This window comes from Podarcis muralis, chromosome 6 (genome assembly GCF_964188315.1).
Source record: "Podarcis muralis chromosome 6, rPodMur119.hap1.1, whole genome shotgun sequence".
Taxonomy (NCBI): Eukaryota; Metazoa; Chordata; class Lepidosauria; order Squamata; family Lacertidae; genus Podarcis; species Podarcis muralis.
The window spans coordinates 8,160,108-8,176,858 of record NC_135660.1 but is presented as its reverse complement, the minus strand read 5'-3'; the positions used below and the strand labels follow the sequence as shown (position 1 = coordinate 8,176,858).

At 50.1% G+C, this 16,751-nt stretch overlaps 1 long non-coding RNA gene across 1 annotated transcript; it reads right to left on the bottom strand.

Annotated features, from left to right (window-relative positions):
- Positions 1 to 678: 678 nt before the first annotated feature.
- LOC114596760 (uncharacterized) lies at positions 679 to 6,154 on the bottom strand. Its single transcript, XR_003706626.2, has 3 exons — positions 5,943 to 6,154; positions 2,696 to 2,908; positions 679 to 1,854 (listed from the first exon to the last, which is right to left on the bottom strand). It is a non-coding gene; the product is annotated as an uncharacterized LOC114596760 (long non-coding RNA).
- Positions 6,155 to 16,751: the final 10,597 nt, after the last annotated feature.

The following is a 16,751-nucleotide window of genomic DNA, read 5'->3' as shown; positions in this document are numbered from 1 at the left end:
GCACTCTTTTCATGTTGTGAACGGGCCTCCGGAACGGATCCCGTTCGCAACCAGAGGTACTACTGTATATACAACCATATCTCCAAGGAGCTCAAGGTGGCATACATCATATCACAGAATTTTATAGAGTTGGAAGGGACCCGAGGGTCATCTAGTCCAACCCCCTGCAATGCAGGGATCTCAACTAAAGCATCCATGGCAGATGGCCGTCCAACCTCTGCTTAAAAACCTCCAAGGAAGGAGAGTCCACCATCTCTCGTGGGAGTCAGTTCCACTGCCGAACAGCTCTTACTGTCAGATAGTTTTTCCTGGTGTTTAGTCGGAATCTCCTTCCCTGCAACTTAAAGCCACTGGTTCGAGTTCTACCCTCTGGAGCGGGAGAAAACAAGCTTGCTCCATCTTCCATGCTACAGCCCTTGAGATATTTGAGGTCCTTTGATCCTGTGAGCTGGGTTAGGCTGAGAGAGGCAACAACCGGCCCAAGATCACCCAGTGAGCTTCATGGCTGAGCAGGGATTTGAACCCAGGCCTCGTCAGTCTTTTAAAAATATATATAAAAATATTATTAACAATTTCAACATAACAAAATATAAAAACATCTCATATTCATTATTTCCCCCCCACCTCCCCATCTAACCCTCCCCCCTCCCCGCGAGACTTCCCTCAGCTCCTCTCTCTGATTTCTCAACTCATATTGTTCTCTGCATACTGTAAAATTGTACAAATCCTTATATCTACTATGTTAACAATCGATAAATTTGTGTATGTTTATTCAAAACCTGCCAAGGGGTCCAATTCATTTTGTCGTCTTTTCAAGCAATTTGTAAAAAGTTCCCATTCTTCTTTGAAGTCACAGTTGTCCTTATCTCACAATTTGTGTGTCAATTTAGCCAGTTCTGCATAGTTCATCCATTTCTCTTGCCCAGGCCTGGTCAGTCTTAGTCCAACACTCTAAGCACTACACTGATTTCGGTTCAGTCCCCATCCTTCTCCTTGCTGAGTTTTGCAAGGGTGACACCAAGACTAAGGAGGGGGAAAGTGGGGTGCCATCCCCCCACCCCAGGCAGATGTAAGAAGGCAGATGTGGGGGGCAGCGTTCAGTGCCCCATTTGCCCAAATGGACCAGCCTTATAGTAAAAGGTATGGTTTTCCCAGTAGTGATGTATGGAAGTGAGAGCTGGACCATAAAGAAGGCTGATCGCCGAAGAATTGATGCTTTTGAATTATGGTGCTGGAGGAGACTCCTGAGAGTCCCATGGACTGCAAGAAGATCAAACCTATCCATTCTGAAGGAAATCAGCCCTGAGTGCTCACTGGAAGGACAGATCGTGAAGCTGAGGCTCTAATACTTTGGCCACCTCATGAGAAGAGAAGACTCCCTGGAAAAGACCCTGGTTTTGGGAAAGATGGAGGGCACAAGGAGAAGGGGACGACAGAGGATGAGATGGTTGGACAGTGTTCTTGAAGCTACAAACATGAGTCTGACCAAACTGCGGGAGGCAGTGGAAGACAGGAGTGCCTGGCGTGCTCTGGTCCATGGGATCACGAAGAGTCGGACACGACTAAATGACTAAACAACAACAACAAAGCTGAGCTTCCTGTGAGTTAGATCACAGAATCAAAGAACTGCAGAGTTGGGAGGGACCCCAGGGTCATCTAGTCCAACCCCCCTGCAGTGCTGGAATCTCAACTAAAGCAGCCATGACACATGGCCACCCAACCTTAAAAATGTTAGCGATGGAGTTTTTCGGGCAGACATTCACTTAGGGCTCCAGCTCTTGGCTGACCCTCCTACCATCCCCGTAGTCAAGGTGTGAGTTGTGTCACCCAGTATGGAATGTGAATCGTCTTTTCCTGGAAAGAAAGAAAGAAAGAAAGAAAGAAAGAGGGATTTATCTTGTGAAATTGGAAAGTGAAGTAATCCTCCGTTGTCAATCCTTTCTGCTTTCACCTCATCAATTCCTATTTCTCTTCCTGCTCCTCCATCTCTACCCCTCCCTCCCCCTGTTCTTTCTGTACCCTTGGCTGCTTTTTAAAAACTTTTGGTAATTATTATTATTATTATTATTTTCCTGGTGGGGGTGATAAGTTGCCTCGCTCTCATCTCGGAGCCTTCTTCCTTTTGCGCCAGGGATGTTCTGCTCCCTCGGTTTGGCAGGCTGCCGCCTCCCAATTACAGGAGGGTGAAGCTCATTTTAATTGCATGAAGCGGCCCGGGATTAAGAGGACCTTATCGTGTAATTCCCTCTTTATCTCTTAACTTCATACTTGCCGCCCTCAACGAAGGGAGGACTGCCTTGTGCCAGCGCTTGGAATTTATGAGGTAACCTTTGTTGGCTTCCTCGCTTACGCCATGGAAAAAAGAGACAGAGGCACAGAGAGAAACTGTAGCAGCAAACTTACCTGTGGAGTCGGCGCTGTCTGGTGACGCCTTCTGTGCTGGGAAGAACAGACCAGCCCCAGTGTGCTTTTAATGAAAGGGCTTCGCAAAGGATCTACAACACACTGGCCTGCCTTTACCCCTTTCCTTTAATTTGCGGTCCACACTAGGATTAAAGGCATGCAACAACTGTGCTCCTCATTCATCCTTCCGACAGCCTGGAAGGTAGGCTGCTATGGACAGGGCTGCCCAAGCTGCTTCGCTGCCTGAGGCCGAGAACAATGGATCAGGACCGCAATACTTCAAGGAACCTACCTGGATTCTGAGATCATCTGCTGAGGCCCTTTTTTGCATGCCTCCCCCACAAGAGGTCTGGCAACACAAGAACGGGGCCTTTTCTGCAGTGGATCCTCATTTGTGGAACGCTTTCTCCAGCGAGGCTCTCCTGGTGGCTTCATTACACACCTTTAGGCACCCGGCAAAAACGTTCCCCTTTAACCAGGCCTCAGACTGATTGACATCCGACACCTTTTTAAATGTGTTGTAGAAGGGGGAATTATTTATTTGCTTTTGTTCTTATTTTTACTAAGCATTTTGTGATTTCTACATTGTAATTTTATGTTGTGAAGCACCCTGAGACCTACAGATGAAGGGGCAGTATAAATAACAACAACAACAATAAATTATAATAATAATAAGATGGTGCCCCCAGGTTCTGGCAAGATGGGCAACTGAACTTTGTTCCAACTCTATCGAAGGGGCAGCATCCTTTGCTGTGCAGGACAGTAGGCTAGGTTTGGAAGGACAGAGCAGGCCACTTAGGGGACTCAGGAAGAACAGTGGTAACTGATGTTCATTGGGACTGTGTGGGGCAGGAGACAGGGACCCCCACCATAGTAGATGGAGGCAGAGGCTGACTGGTTGAAATTAACATGCTATGCAGGTGGGACAGACTGTGATTGGTGGGGAAGTGTCCCATTTCTTCTGCTGAGGGGGAGTGGTCAGGGGACTGCTGCCACCCCCCCCCCCCAGCACCTGCCACCTGAGGCAGCTGCCTAATGGTAGAACCGGCCCTGGCTTTGTAAGGTATAGTAAAGGAATCCAGCTGAGTGGTGTCAAGTGTGGAATTCATTAACGTTTGCATGCTCGGCTGTTGCTGACGGCTAGCATTGCTCGGCTGACATTTCTAGAGTGAGCTGAAGAGGCTTGATTTGATAGGAAATAGATGTAAAAGAAATACCCTAAAAATACATCTTCTTGTTGGCATCTGTCTGCCTCAGGAGACAATGGAATGCACATCCAGGGGCGAAGTTAAACTGCTGCTTTAGTTGCACCTCTCTGGGGCACAAGCCTGGGCAGTGTGTATGAAGGTCCTGGGCTGCCAAGATGACAAGACCCCCCCCCCCCAGGCCTCACTGATGTGGTCCAAAGGAGAGCAGAGCAAGACGTTTGGCACCAGCTTGGCTGCAGGAGTTGCTGGAAGGAGGCATACAAGGCGCCCTCCAACTATCTTAGGGACTCCGCTCCAGATTTGTGTAGTGTTTAGGATCAGAGGTTCAGGATCAGAGTTTTCCTTCTCCAAGATAGGCTACTTTCCCAGGTGGACAAGCCCCACCTGCCCCTCACTTCCCTCTACAGCATGTGCAGAAACCACCTTCTGTGACACACTTTATTTATTATACAGTGGTACCTCTGGTTACATACTTAATTCGTTCCGCAGGTCCGTTCTTAACCTGAAACTGTTCTTAACCTGAAGCACCACTTTAGCTAATGGGGCCTCCCGCTGCTGCTGCTGCTCCAACTTCTGTTCTCATCCTGAAGCAAAGTTCTTAACCCGAGGTAGTATTTCTGGGTTAGCGGAGTCTGTAACCCGAAGCATCTGTAATCTGAAGTGTATGTAACCCAAGGTACCACTGTATAGACATACCGTACTTCCCGTGGACACCTGGTTGGCTACTGTGAGAACAGGGTGCTGGACTAGATGGGCCACTCACTGGCTTGAACCAAAGTCTGTGATGTTGGTGTGTCACCCACTACAACACCAGGGACGCGGACTTATAAAAAATATTGGGGGGGGCCCGGGAAAGCTCATGAATAATAAATAAGCTCATGAATATGCAAATAAAGTGGCTCCGGCCCTAAATAGGGCAAGCCACGCCCCCCAGCCAGCCAATCGGCTGGCTGGGAGGTGTGGCCAGTCGGGATTCCCCTGTTCTCGCGGGGGCCAGGAGGAAGGAAATTCCCCCCGGCAGTGCCTTGGCAGTGGCGGTGGTGCTGCGAAGCAGCGAGGCAGGAGCCCCCGCCCCCGGGGATTCCCTAATCTCGCGGGGGACGGCCGGGGCTCTCCGACTAGGGCGCGCGGCTGGCTGGCTGGCTGGCGAGGGAGCAGGTGGGGAGGAGGCGGGGGACGGCGGCGGCGCTCTGCTGGAAGGGCGCCCGAGATTATTGGGGGGGCTGAGCCCCCCCAAAAAATTTTTTGAGGGGGCTCGAGCCCCCTCAGGCCCCATGGAGTCGGCGCCTATGTACAACACACACCCATCAAGGGGTGTGTGTGTGTGTGTGTTTGTGGTCTGGTGCCTGCTTTTTTAAAGGGAAGGAAATCGTTCCTGTTTTTCAGACAGGGAAGGAGATTATGCTGAAACTCTGACCTGAAATGTGAGGAATGCAATGCGGGCAAAGCAATAGGGTGTGGGCTGCTGTCAGCTATTTGAGCTACACAACACAGAGCTCAAACAAGTGAGGGTCTGCCATGCACAACCTGCAATCCTACACACAAGTCCAATGGAGCTGAGTGGGGGCTTACAGCCTTAGCCAGTCTCTGGTCAATCCAGGCAACTCTGGATTCATTGCAGCCAATATAACATCCAAGGTGGATATATGAAGAAGAGACCTGTTGGATCAGGCCCGACTAATCCAGCATCTTGTTCTCATGGCAATGAACCAGGTGCTTACAGGAAGACTGCAAGCTGGACCCAAGCGCAACAGTGCTCTGAGATTCTCAGAAGCTGATGTTATTAATACGAAGCACACCTCCTCCAACAGAGGAGGGAGAAGTATCCATGGACGTGGCAAGTATCCATGGACAGCCTCGCCACCCATAAATTTGGCGGGTCCTCTTCTGAAGTCATCCAATTTGTGGAGCAATAAAACTGCGGGCATATTCGCAAAGCTAAGCAGGGTCCGGTCCGGTTTCAAACTGGATGGGAGACCTCGTATTGAGATGACTATGACTGCAGTGACCAACATGCATTCATGAAGAACTGCATGGGAAGCCCCTCCTTCTCATGTATGCTAATGAATGCAAGTAAATTGGGGCCAGAACTTGCCCTCCTCCATCTGCGTTCTTCGCATTCACTTTGATCTGCGAGCCAAACAAATCCAGCTATTGCAGCAATCAGCCTAAAGCAAAACCACACACTAGGGGTGCTTCCGGATGACTGCATATTATGGGACGGGTGCTCTCCACCCCACCACCCCATACACGCAAGGTGGTTTGTTCTTTTTTTCTGCAGAGTCCGCATGACACTCCGTATTTCCCCCCATCCACTTAATTCTGATTTACCTTTTCTGGGGAGAGGAATGAATCCAGTAAGTTTCTTTTTTCACAACGCCCCCTGTTGCCAATTACGCACTTGCCATATCTCAACAGCCCATTTGCAAATTAAACCCCCATCTGGAATCGCCCCAAAGTGGCAAAATTCTGTGCCTCAGCCCATGGGCGTAGCCAGGATTTGTGTTGGGGGCGGGTCAAAATTTATTCTAGGGAGGGCAGAACCGAGCTATCTGCGACGCGATTGGTCAATTAGTTAAGAATTTTTATTTAAATACTTGCACCCCTGCACCCCCCCCCCGGCTACGCCCATGCTCAGCCCCCACAGCGGGATGTCAATGCCGCTTACAACTTTTACTGAAATTATTACGCGTACTGTTATTATTTCTGAGTCTTGACCAAATAAATTCTTCACATCACCCAAGTGCTGCAGATATATCCACTCTCCTTAACTGATAGGTTGGCTTATTTTTGGTGCTCCCTGTGCGCCCCTCACCCCCTGCCAAGTTCCATAGCAGAAATAAAATCTTCCCGGTCCTTTTTCTCCCTCCTTCCTTCCTTTCTTTCTCCCTCCCTTTCTTTTTTCCTACGTGCGCGCTGGCCTCCGCTCCTCGGCGCGGGGAGCCGCCCCCCGCCGGCTCTGGCTGGCGACAGACCCGATGGAAGATCCTCATTAATCTTCATTGATGCGGACTGGAGAAGAGGCAGCTTGGAGATGAGACGCGACAGGGAGGGCTGAGCCTCCCGCCCGCTCGCCGGCAGCACCTCGCCCGCCCCGGCGCGCACTCGGCTGCGCTCCGCTTGCCCGCTCGCAGCGCGTCTAGATAGAGCTGTCGCGCCGTCGTCGGAGCCTTGGACGGGTCCATAGGAAAGAGGTGGGCGTCGAGGCTGAGGGGCTGCGGCCGCTGCCCCGCATCTGCCCCACATGCCGCTGCCGCAGCTTCCCCTCCTGCTCCACTCTCTGCAGGCCGCCTGCGCTCCTGTTGCCCCGGCGTCCCCACACCCCCAACCTTTCTTACCCCAGGTCCATCACCACAGGAGTCAGTTCCTAGGGGCCGAGCTCCCTTCGCCCCTCCATAAAATATTCATTGAAATGGTGTGCGCACTGCGGCTTATGATGATGATGATGATCAGTGCTTTTTTTCTAAAAAAAAAATGTTTAGGGTACTCTCATTTTGACTCAAGAAAATCACTATTTTATAGTTCAAATCTGGAAAAATATACAATAAATGGATAAAAGTATGAAGATTCACAAAATGTTTAGAGGTATGTGTACTCCTGCGTCCCTCCAGAAAAAAGCAATGATTGTTATTATTATTATTATTTAAATTTGTGTACCACCCTATTATTTCAATTTGGTGCTGTGGTCTAACCACAGAGCCTAGGGCTTGCCGATCGGAAGGTCAGCGGTTTGAATCCCCGTGACGGGGTGAGCTCCTGTTCCTCCGTCCCTGCTCCTGCCCACCTAGCAGTTCGAAAGCACGTCAAAGTGCAAGTAGATAAATAGGTACTGCTCTGGAGGGAAGGTAAACAGCATTTCTGTGCGCTGCTCTGATTCGCCAGAAGCAGCTTTGTCATGCTGGCCACATGACCCGGAAGCTGTCTGCGGACAAACGCCGGCTCCCTCAGCCTATAGAGTGAGATGAGTGCACAACCCCAGAGTTGTCCACGACTGGACCTAATGGTCAGGGGTCCCTTTACCTTTACCACCCTATACCTGCAGGTCTCAGTGCCGTTATGCAGGGTGGCGCTCCCCCCCTCCAATATTCAAGTTGGCACTCCTGTCCATCACGGTGACATTCCCAATCTCTTCTCTGTTTTTCTGCCCTCTGACCATATGTTTGCATTTCCCTGCTTGCTCCCCTCCCCACTCATCTCCCCATGGCTTCCACATTGCAGAGAGAGAGAGAGAGGAGTTCATTTCCCCCAGGACCTCCTGACAGAAGCCAGATCAGCTCCCAGCTTCTCCTTCTCCTTTAATCATCCAAAGGCCCCCTCGGAGGTGGGGGAGGTGGGGCACTTCGGCTGACCCACTTGTGACCCTCTCCCAAAGGATGCAGGGGCAAAGAAACGGGTGAGCGGCGGGAGGGGGACAACCCAAATGTGGGAAAGGTCTGGCCAGAGAGGTCTGGCATTGGGTCCTCTGACCTGGCCTCCTCTCCACCTTTCGGAAGCCTTATCAGTTTGAGTTACTGAGTGGCGAGTGAAGCAAAGCCCCGTCGCCCTGCCCTGAAGCCAGTGGAGGGCCATTGGAGGGTGACCGCCCAAGGAAGAGGGCCTGACCTGCTGCTTCTCTCAGGAAACCCAGCAGCAGCAGTCCCATACCCTCCAACATTTATCCGGTGAAAATTGGGACGTCCCATTCCATTCCCAAAGGGGGTAGGTTAGGGGGCAGCTGCCCCCCTCCTAAATCAATAAAATTCAATAAAAATGCATAGCTAACTGAGGTCTCCCCCCCGCAAGAAAAGGCCTCCCCCCTAAGAAATCCTGGCTACACCCATGTCCCATTCCATAATGATAATTTGATTATTTCTACCCGCCCATCTGAATGGGTTGCCCCAGCCACTCTGGGCAGCTTCCAACATACAGTGGCACCTCTGATTGAGAACGGGATCTGTTCCGGAGGCCTGTTCGCAACATGAATAGAACGCAACCCACAGCAGCACGTCTGCGCATGCGTGGGCTGCAATTCGCCACTTCTGCACATGACATCATTTTGAGCGTCTGCGCATGCGCAAGCGGCGAAACCCAGAAGTAACCCTTTCTGGTACTTCCGGGTCGCCGCGGGACACAACCTGAAAAAACGTATCATGAAGCAAACGTAACATGAGGTATGACTGTATATGAAAACATAATAAAACATTTATTTTATTTTTTAAAAAAGCCTTCCCTTCAGACAATTCGGGGGTCAGATAACTCCATACTTTTTAACATTTCTCCAATGAAAATAGGAACTTCCTAAGGAAAAGTGGGATATTCTGGGATCAAATCGGAAACCGGGATGGCTTCTCTAAATCAGGGACGTCCCTGGAAAATAGGGACACTTGGAGGGTACGCAGTCCTCACCACCACCAAACCCAGTTCTGGCTCTGCTGTCAGTGCTGTGGGGCCTGAAGATGCTTGCTTGCTTGCTTAAAGGTAAAGGTAAAGGTACCCCTGCCCGTATGGGCCAGTTGTGTCCGACTCTGGGGTTGCGTGCTCATCTCGCTTAAGAGGCCGGGAGCCAGCGCTGTCCGCAGACACTTCCGGGTCACGTGGCCAGCATGACGAAGCTGCTCTGGCGAGCCAGCACCAGCGCAGCGCACGGAAACGTCGTTACCTTCCCGCTATAAAGCAGTACCTATTTATCTACTTGCACTTAGGGGTGCTTTCGAACTGCTAGGTTGGCAGGAGCCGGGACCGCATGACGGGAGCTCACCCCGCCGCAGGGATTCGAACCGCCGACCATACGATCGGCAAGTCCTAGGCACTGAGGTTTTACCCACAGCGCCACCCACGTCCCATAACGCGGTTATGCTTGCTTACTTTACTTACTTATTGCTTTTTGATACAACCCTTTTCTCTAAGCAGCTCAAGGTGGTGCAGAAGTTTCTACCCCCCCCCCCCACATTTAATATTCACAACAACCCAGTGAGGTAACTCAGGTTGAGAAGCAGCGGCTGGAGAGTAGGGATTTGAACCCTGCTCTCCCAAGCCCTAGTCTGACATTCTAAGCACTAGAACCACGCTGGCTCTCATTTGCGTATGCCATGAGGAGGGTTTGGATAGATTTCACCTGGAGAGGCGGCAATGAAGAGGTGATATGAGAGCCATCTCCAAATGTCTGAAGGGATTGCAGGGTAGGCAGGGAGAAAATTTGTTTTCTGTTGCACTAGAAAGTAGGACCTGAACCAACGTGTCCAAATTGCAAGAAAGTGGGGGTTGACAGAACAAACAAGGAAATAACTTGCATATGGTATAATTCATCTGACGGTGGAACAGACTGCCTGGGAAGACGGTTGGTTCTCCTTGTTGTTAAAGCAGAGGTTGAATGGAGACCTCTCAGCGATGAGGCAGGAATGGACTTCCTGTACGTGAAGCATTTCCCGTAGCCAAGCTGAGAAAGACCTTGGAGAGAGAGACTGCTGCCAGTCCGAGGAGGAAGCACTGGGTGGAAATGGCGCCATGGACCGACGCAGAGCTAGACAAGTGATGCTATCTATGTTATTGCCCTTGTGATCCGATCTATGGGAATGACCCAGAATACTGGCTTGATTCACAAAGTAGGCAGGGCAACAGAAATGTTGAAACACCGGATTATTGTTATTGTTAGGGCTGGGCACCAGATTTGGCTGAGGCCAAACTCCTGAGACCCATTCGGAGGGATCCAGGCATCGTCCAAGTTGCGTTGAGACAATCTCAAACCAGCTCTTAGAATCCCAAGACAGCCACATGCCTCGTCCCCACTTCGCTACTGCAAGGAGTCATTAGGCTGAGCTCCGTCAAAGCACAGCAATGCACCCCTTCCAATTTTGAGTTCTCATTTGCAAGCTCCTCCAGACTGCCTTTCCCAAAAGGAGCTGTCATCTACCTCAGAGTTAAAGTGTTGCAAGCAGGCACTGCAAAACTTCAGATCTCGGCTGCCAGCCTGGCTCACGATTCCCCCCTCAATCGCAGCTTCTTTCTCAGAATCCTAAAGGCTCTGCTTTTTGTTTGTTTTTTAGAATCCAGGAAAGCAGAGTGGAGTAATGTTCTGTTCTGCCTTCTGTTCAGCCTTACAATGTGGCAATGGAAAGCCTCTTATATGTACGTGTTTTCTTTCGTTCTTGTTCTGAACGTGCGTCCAGGAATATTATCTGAACAAATGCAGCCATTGAGTGGGTAAAGGACGGACACGGTGCGGCTGTTTATGGTCGGGGCAGTGTGTGTGTGTGCACATAATGTGCAATGTGCATGTGCGTGTGTGGCTTTATGGGACTGTGGGCAACCTGTTTTTGGTGGTCTCCCACATGGCCCTTTTCCCGCAGGGCCCAGAGACATTTTAAAGAGGTGCCAGGAGAACAGTCCTAAAACTGTCAGATTTTACTGCTGGGAGAGTGCAGGCGCTTTGCCCCCTTCTCTCCCCCTCCCCTTTTTATTTTACTGCTGGGACAAAGCAGACCCTCACCCCAACCCCAACCCCCCGCCTCCCTGGTTTCCTGAACCCATAGTCCCACCATGCCCTTGTGTGGCCTGAAGAGCAGGGGTCTGGACTGCGGGGGTGGGGGTGGGGAGAGAGGTCACCAAACTTGTGGGAAAGTTCTGCGGAAGTCTTGCACCTTGGGTCTGGGATGGAGAAAACTCAGGTGGCATTTAAAGGGGTGGGCCAATGGTGGACTGAAAACTGCAAGTTTGGAAGGGGAAAATGACTCCTCTCTTGGGGCCACCATAACAGACCAACCTAAGCTGCTTTACTTGGGAAGTAAACCCTCTTTTGTCCCATATGGCTTAGCTCCACAGTATATAGCATGGCAGCCAGCGCCTAGGGGCCGAGTTCCCTTCGTTCCCCCCAATAAAATATTTGAGGGGGCCAAGACCCCCAAAGTTGCTGGGAATTACCATTCAAATGTTGTACATGTGCCATGTCTTGCGATTGATTATGTGGCCTGGGGCTTACATGTCCGTCCGTCCCCCGCCCCATATTATATTCAAGTTGGCATCCCTGATTGCAGCCAAGCATTGCAACAAGGTTGGATGTCTATTTCGGCTCCTCTCGGGCCTCATCGGCACCACACATTTGAAGCCGTAGTGCACCCCTTGAAACTGTAGCTTGTTAAGTTTGCTGGGAGTCCTTGGGAGACCCCTGCTCTCCTCTTGGAGCTAGAGCGGTTTAATGATCCATGTCTCTTCCCAGGGAATTGCAGCTCTCAAGGGGACTAGGGGTCTCCAAGCAACTCTCAACGCAACCTAAACAAGTTATAGTTTAAAGTAGTACAATACTGTTTTTCAGGTGTGGTACAGATGCAGAAGGGACATGGGTGGCGCTGTGGTCTAAACCACAGAGCCTAGGGCTTGCCGATCAGAAGGTCGGCGGTTCGAATCCTCGCGACAGGGTGAGCTCCCGTTGCTCGGTCCCTGCTCCTGCCAACCTAGCAGTTTGAAAGCACGTCAAAGTGCAAGTAGATAAATAGGTACCACTCTGGCGGGAAGGTACAGATGCAGAAGGGACATGGGTGGTGCTGTGGTCTAAACCACAGAGCCTAGGGCTTGCCGATCAGAAGGTCGGCGGTTCGAATCCCCACGACAGGGTGAGCTCCCGTTGCTCGGTCCCTGCTCCTGCCAATCTAGCAGTTTGAAAGCACGTCAAAGTGCAAGTAGATAAATAGGTACCACTCTGGCGGGAAGGTAAATGGCGTTTCCAATCGCTGCTCTGGTTCACCAGAAGCAGCTTAGTCATGCTGGCCACATGACCCGGAAGCTGTACACCGGCTCCCTCAGCCAATAAAGCGAGATGAGCGCCGCAACCACAGAGTCGGCCACGACTGGACCTAATGGTCAGGGGTCCCTTTACCTCTACAGATGCAGTTCACAGAGAAACCACAAGTGACAGCCAGCCATCATTGCCAGGATTGCAGGTGAGGTCCAGGTTTCTTGTCCTTCTAGTCTTAAGTACAATTCTCCACATTTCTGCATCAGTTCACAGGCCTTTTTTTAAAGACCTCATGGAAATTTGCCAGCATTTTGGTGCAAATTCATCCCAATAGCCCTATTTTTGCAAGCCATTTCCTCTAATGTAACGCATTTGATATGTTATTTTCACTAATGCACACTTTCCCCTAATATATGCATTTTTGTACACATTATTTGACTGGAGAATGGCAGAGCAAAATTCAGAGAAGTGTCGCCTTCAAAAGGTGTTTCGGTCTGCAGATTGTTTCAGAAGGTGCAAATTGAAAATTGAACTCCAAACCAAACCAAATCTCTCTCCCAAGATTCTGAACATGTTTTCTCTCAGAAGCAAGTTTCACAAAGGTTAACTGGGGCTTACTCTTAAGTAAGCGAGGTTAGTTTAGCAACTAGTTTAGCAAAGGTTAACTGGGGCTTACTCTTAAGTAAGCGAGGTTAGTGCAGTCATTTTCATACAGAATCGTAGAACTATAGATTTAGAAGGGACCAAGCGGGTCATCGAGTCCAACCCTCTGCACTGCAGGAATATTTTGCCCAATGCAGGACTCATACCGATGACCCTGAGATTAAGAATTGCATGCTGTACTCAGAAGTAATTGTGTTTGGTAGAACTTTCTCCCAAGTGTGTGCAGACAACATTGTAAAGGGTATAGAATTCTTCCATGAACTGGTCAACCCTTTGAACAGAACAGGGGTGGGGGACCTTGTGCCCTTCCCAGTGGCGTAGCGTGGGTTGTCAGCACCCGGGGCAAGGCAAGTAATTTGCGCCCCCTAACCCTGAGTGAGCCAGGTAGGGGCAGAGAGCTGCGAGTGCGAACGCCCCCCCCCAGATGTTGCGCCCGGTGCGGCCGGCCCCCCCTGCACCCCCCACGCTACGCCACTGGCCCTTCCCCCAGGGCTGCCAGACTCCAACTCCCATCAGCTCCAGCCAGCATGGCCAGTGGTCAGGGATAATAGGACGGCAAGTCCCAACCATGTTCCACAGGTTCCTCAGCCCTGCAATACAAGGAGCCTCCAAACAGAAGATAGTCCTCTAAAGTAGGGCACAATTGCTACTAGACTATGGCCGATGTAAACAGCGCTAGAGGAAAAATCCACACATCTTTTAACAGCGTTCGGAAATAGCTTAAATCTCCAGATGTTTCTGCTCCAGAGCACACTAACTTGCCTTTTAAACATCCCAAAGAAGAGTGGAGTAGACTTTAAAGTCTGCTTGGAGCTGTGCTGTTTGTCTCTGGAGCAGCTTCTTCTTACTCCCAAGCATAACATGGGAACAAACTTCACGTGATTGGGAGTAAAGGAAAGACACTCTGCACATGGTCAGAGGCACTTTGAATGTGGTTACTTCCTAAAATATTCTAGGTGTCGTTTCTGGCACTCAAGTCTCAGAATGCTGGACTTTTGTCCAGATGAGTAAGGTTGCCTTCTCTCTCCCTGCTACAGTCTGGCTCTGCTCTTTTGCCTTTCGAAGCAGCCTGGTGCAAAGAAATTACGTGCAAGCGATGCCTTTTCCAAATGGAGAGATGAAGTGGCAGTGGGGCTGCTTCACCTGTTTTGTTTCTTCCTGTCAGCTGCTGTCAGGTGCCAGAGGAGGGCCAGCGCTAACTGGTAGGGAGGGGGAAAGAGATTCTTCTTGCTCCACATTTTAAAATAAACGTAACTAATTTTGCACTTGCTGAAATAATACATGAATAATACGAGAAATTTGCATGTCTTTGAAATTTATGACGTGGTTGTTCTCCAGTAAAGTAATGCGAACAAAAACTCATATACAGCGGTACCTCGGGTTACATACGCTTCAGGTTACAGACTCCGCTAACCCAGAAATAGTGCTTCAGGTTAAGAACTTTGCTTCAGGATAAGAACAGAAATCGGGCTCCAGCGGCGCGGCGGCAGCAGGAGGCCCCATTAGCTAAAGTGGTGCTTCAGGTTAAGAACAGTTTCAGGTTAAGAACGGACCTCCAGAACGGATTAAGTACTTAACCCGAGGTACCACTGAATTAGGGGGAAATATACATTGAAAAGCATATTTTACTGAAGGATCACATCACCCCATATGTGCTCCCTGGATTCCTTAGATCTGCAGAACTGTCACTTTTACGTATATGGGGCTGCTAAAATCTTTTAAGTGCTTAGGGCCTCTAAAGGTCTTAATCCGGCCCTGCTCACAACCGCAATTAAGCAATTCAAAGATCATTCTGCCTCCGACTCCCTGCCGGCTCCTTGGGGAAGGCTGATCACGAAACGATCCCAGGAGCATCTGTTGAGACCAATGGGGTCCAGAGGGACTCCCCTGGGCGAATCTAGCATGAGCTATGAAATAGGTGGGGAGAACCCCAGTTTGGATGCTTAGCAAGGTCAGAACTGGGTCTCTCGGTGCCACCAGCTTTGCAGCATGCTTCAGAGAAAGGCGCTTGGCAACGAAAGGGTGCTTGCTCTGTAATCCAGAGCTCCCGAGAGCAGGCCTGGGCTAGCAGCTGTGGGGCTCGGCAGGCCCATATTGGCTGTTTGTTCAAGGGATATGCCAGTTTGTTCAACAATCCCTCGGAGGGCCCTCCTTTCTAGACGGATTAGTTTCTGTGAGAGCTGCTGGGGGGTGTTTGTGTGAGAGGGTGGGGAGAGGTGACCCCCATGAATATTCCAGATTGTGAGAACTGAGCCTTGGTAGCCAAACAGAAACAAAAAGAACCAGAGAAAGAAAGAAAGAAAGAAAGAAAGAAAGAAAGAAAGAAAGAAAGAAAGAAAGAAAGAAAGAAAGAAAGAAAGCAAAGTCCTGCCTCAAGTTTGCTTTCTGATGAACGAGCAGCTGTAAATGGCAGGCAAATCCTTCCTCTATGCCCTGCTAAACCTTCCCATTCTTAGACAGGCTGAGAGATTAGATGGCTTGACCAAATGAAGAAAAAAAATTCTGGACCTGAATTTGACTGCTCCTATAAGAACGTTATTTTCCAGAACACTTGCCAAAAACAGAGGCTGTAAAATTATATGCAAGTATCTCAAAAGTGTCTTCCCTACTCTCTATAGAATGCATTAAAAATAGGTCATGGGAAGGAGCTCTTTGTACATGTTCAAAGGCATTTTGGATTGCAGTGGCCTTTGGGAAAAAAAAAATATTTTTTTTAAGGAACAGGTTCAATACCCAAACATGAAACGTGCTTCGTATCTCCTGAAAGCCACAACCATATCTACAGTTAACTGCCTCCGTGTTCTACTCTGCAGAGCTGTCGTTCGGATTGCAGAGGCAATTTGCGTGAAGCCCTTTGGGCATGCTGTGGATGTGCCCAAGCATAGATGAATCCGTTTTGTGGAGCTGCCATCCCAATGCACACTCACAGCCGCACCTCGTCCTGCCCAGCTTTGCACAGCTGCTGCTGCTAATTGGTGCTACTTAATGTGCTCAGTTTGGTTTCATTCTGGGGAAGTGCTGTGGCTGATCTGCTTCGCATGCTGAAGGTCCCAGGTTCGATTCCTGGCATCTCCAGGTAGGGCTGCGAAAGACTCTTGTCTGAAAAGTTGTTTACAGCCTTGGAGAGCCAGTGAGTGCGGATAATACTGACCTCGATGGAGCAATGATCTGACTCATTGTAAGGCTGCTTTGCACATTCCATTGATGTGATTTGCGTTTTTGTCACACTAAGTATTCTGTGGAACTACGTGACGGATTAAGGCTCCCTGCCCCCATTCAATATCCTGCTATTCCAACAAGAAAATGGTAGGACCTTAGTGTGGAGAAGACAGAAATGCTATTGGGTGACAGAGAGAAGGTGGAACTGCTCAACACCTCCATTGCCTCTGTCTTCACCCAAAAGGAAAACAGTGCCCCACCTGGTGATAACAGAATTAACGATGCAAGGAGGGAGCTGCAGCCCAAGATAGGAAAAGATGTGGCAAGGGAACACCTAGCTCAGGGGCCAGCAAACTTACCGCGCCTCTGGCTGGTGTCTCCAGTGCCGATCGTGTGGCGGGCCAGAGGGCGGGGGAGCGCGTGCCCATACGCGTGCGCACATGCTATTTCCGGCACACTTCCGGGTTGGAGGAGCACTGGAAATAGCTTGTGCGCATGTGTACGGGCCTCCTCGAACCCAGATGTGCTCTGGAAATAACACTTGTGCATGTGCAAATAACGCTTGCACATGCGCACAAGCTATTTCCGGTGCTCCTCTGACCCGGAAGTGG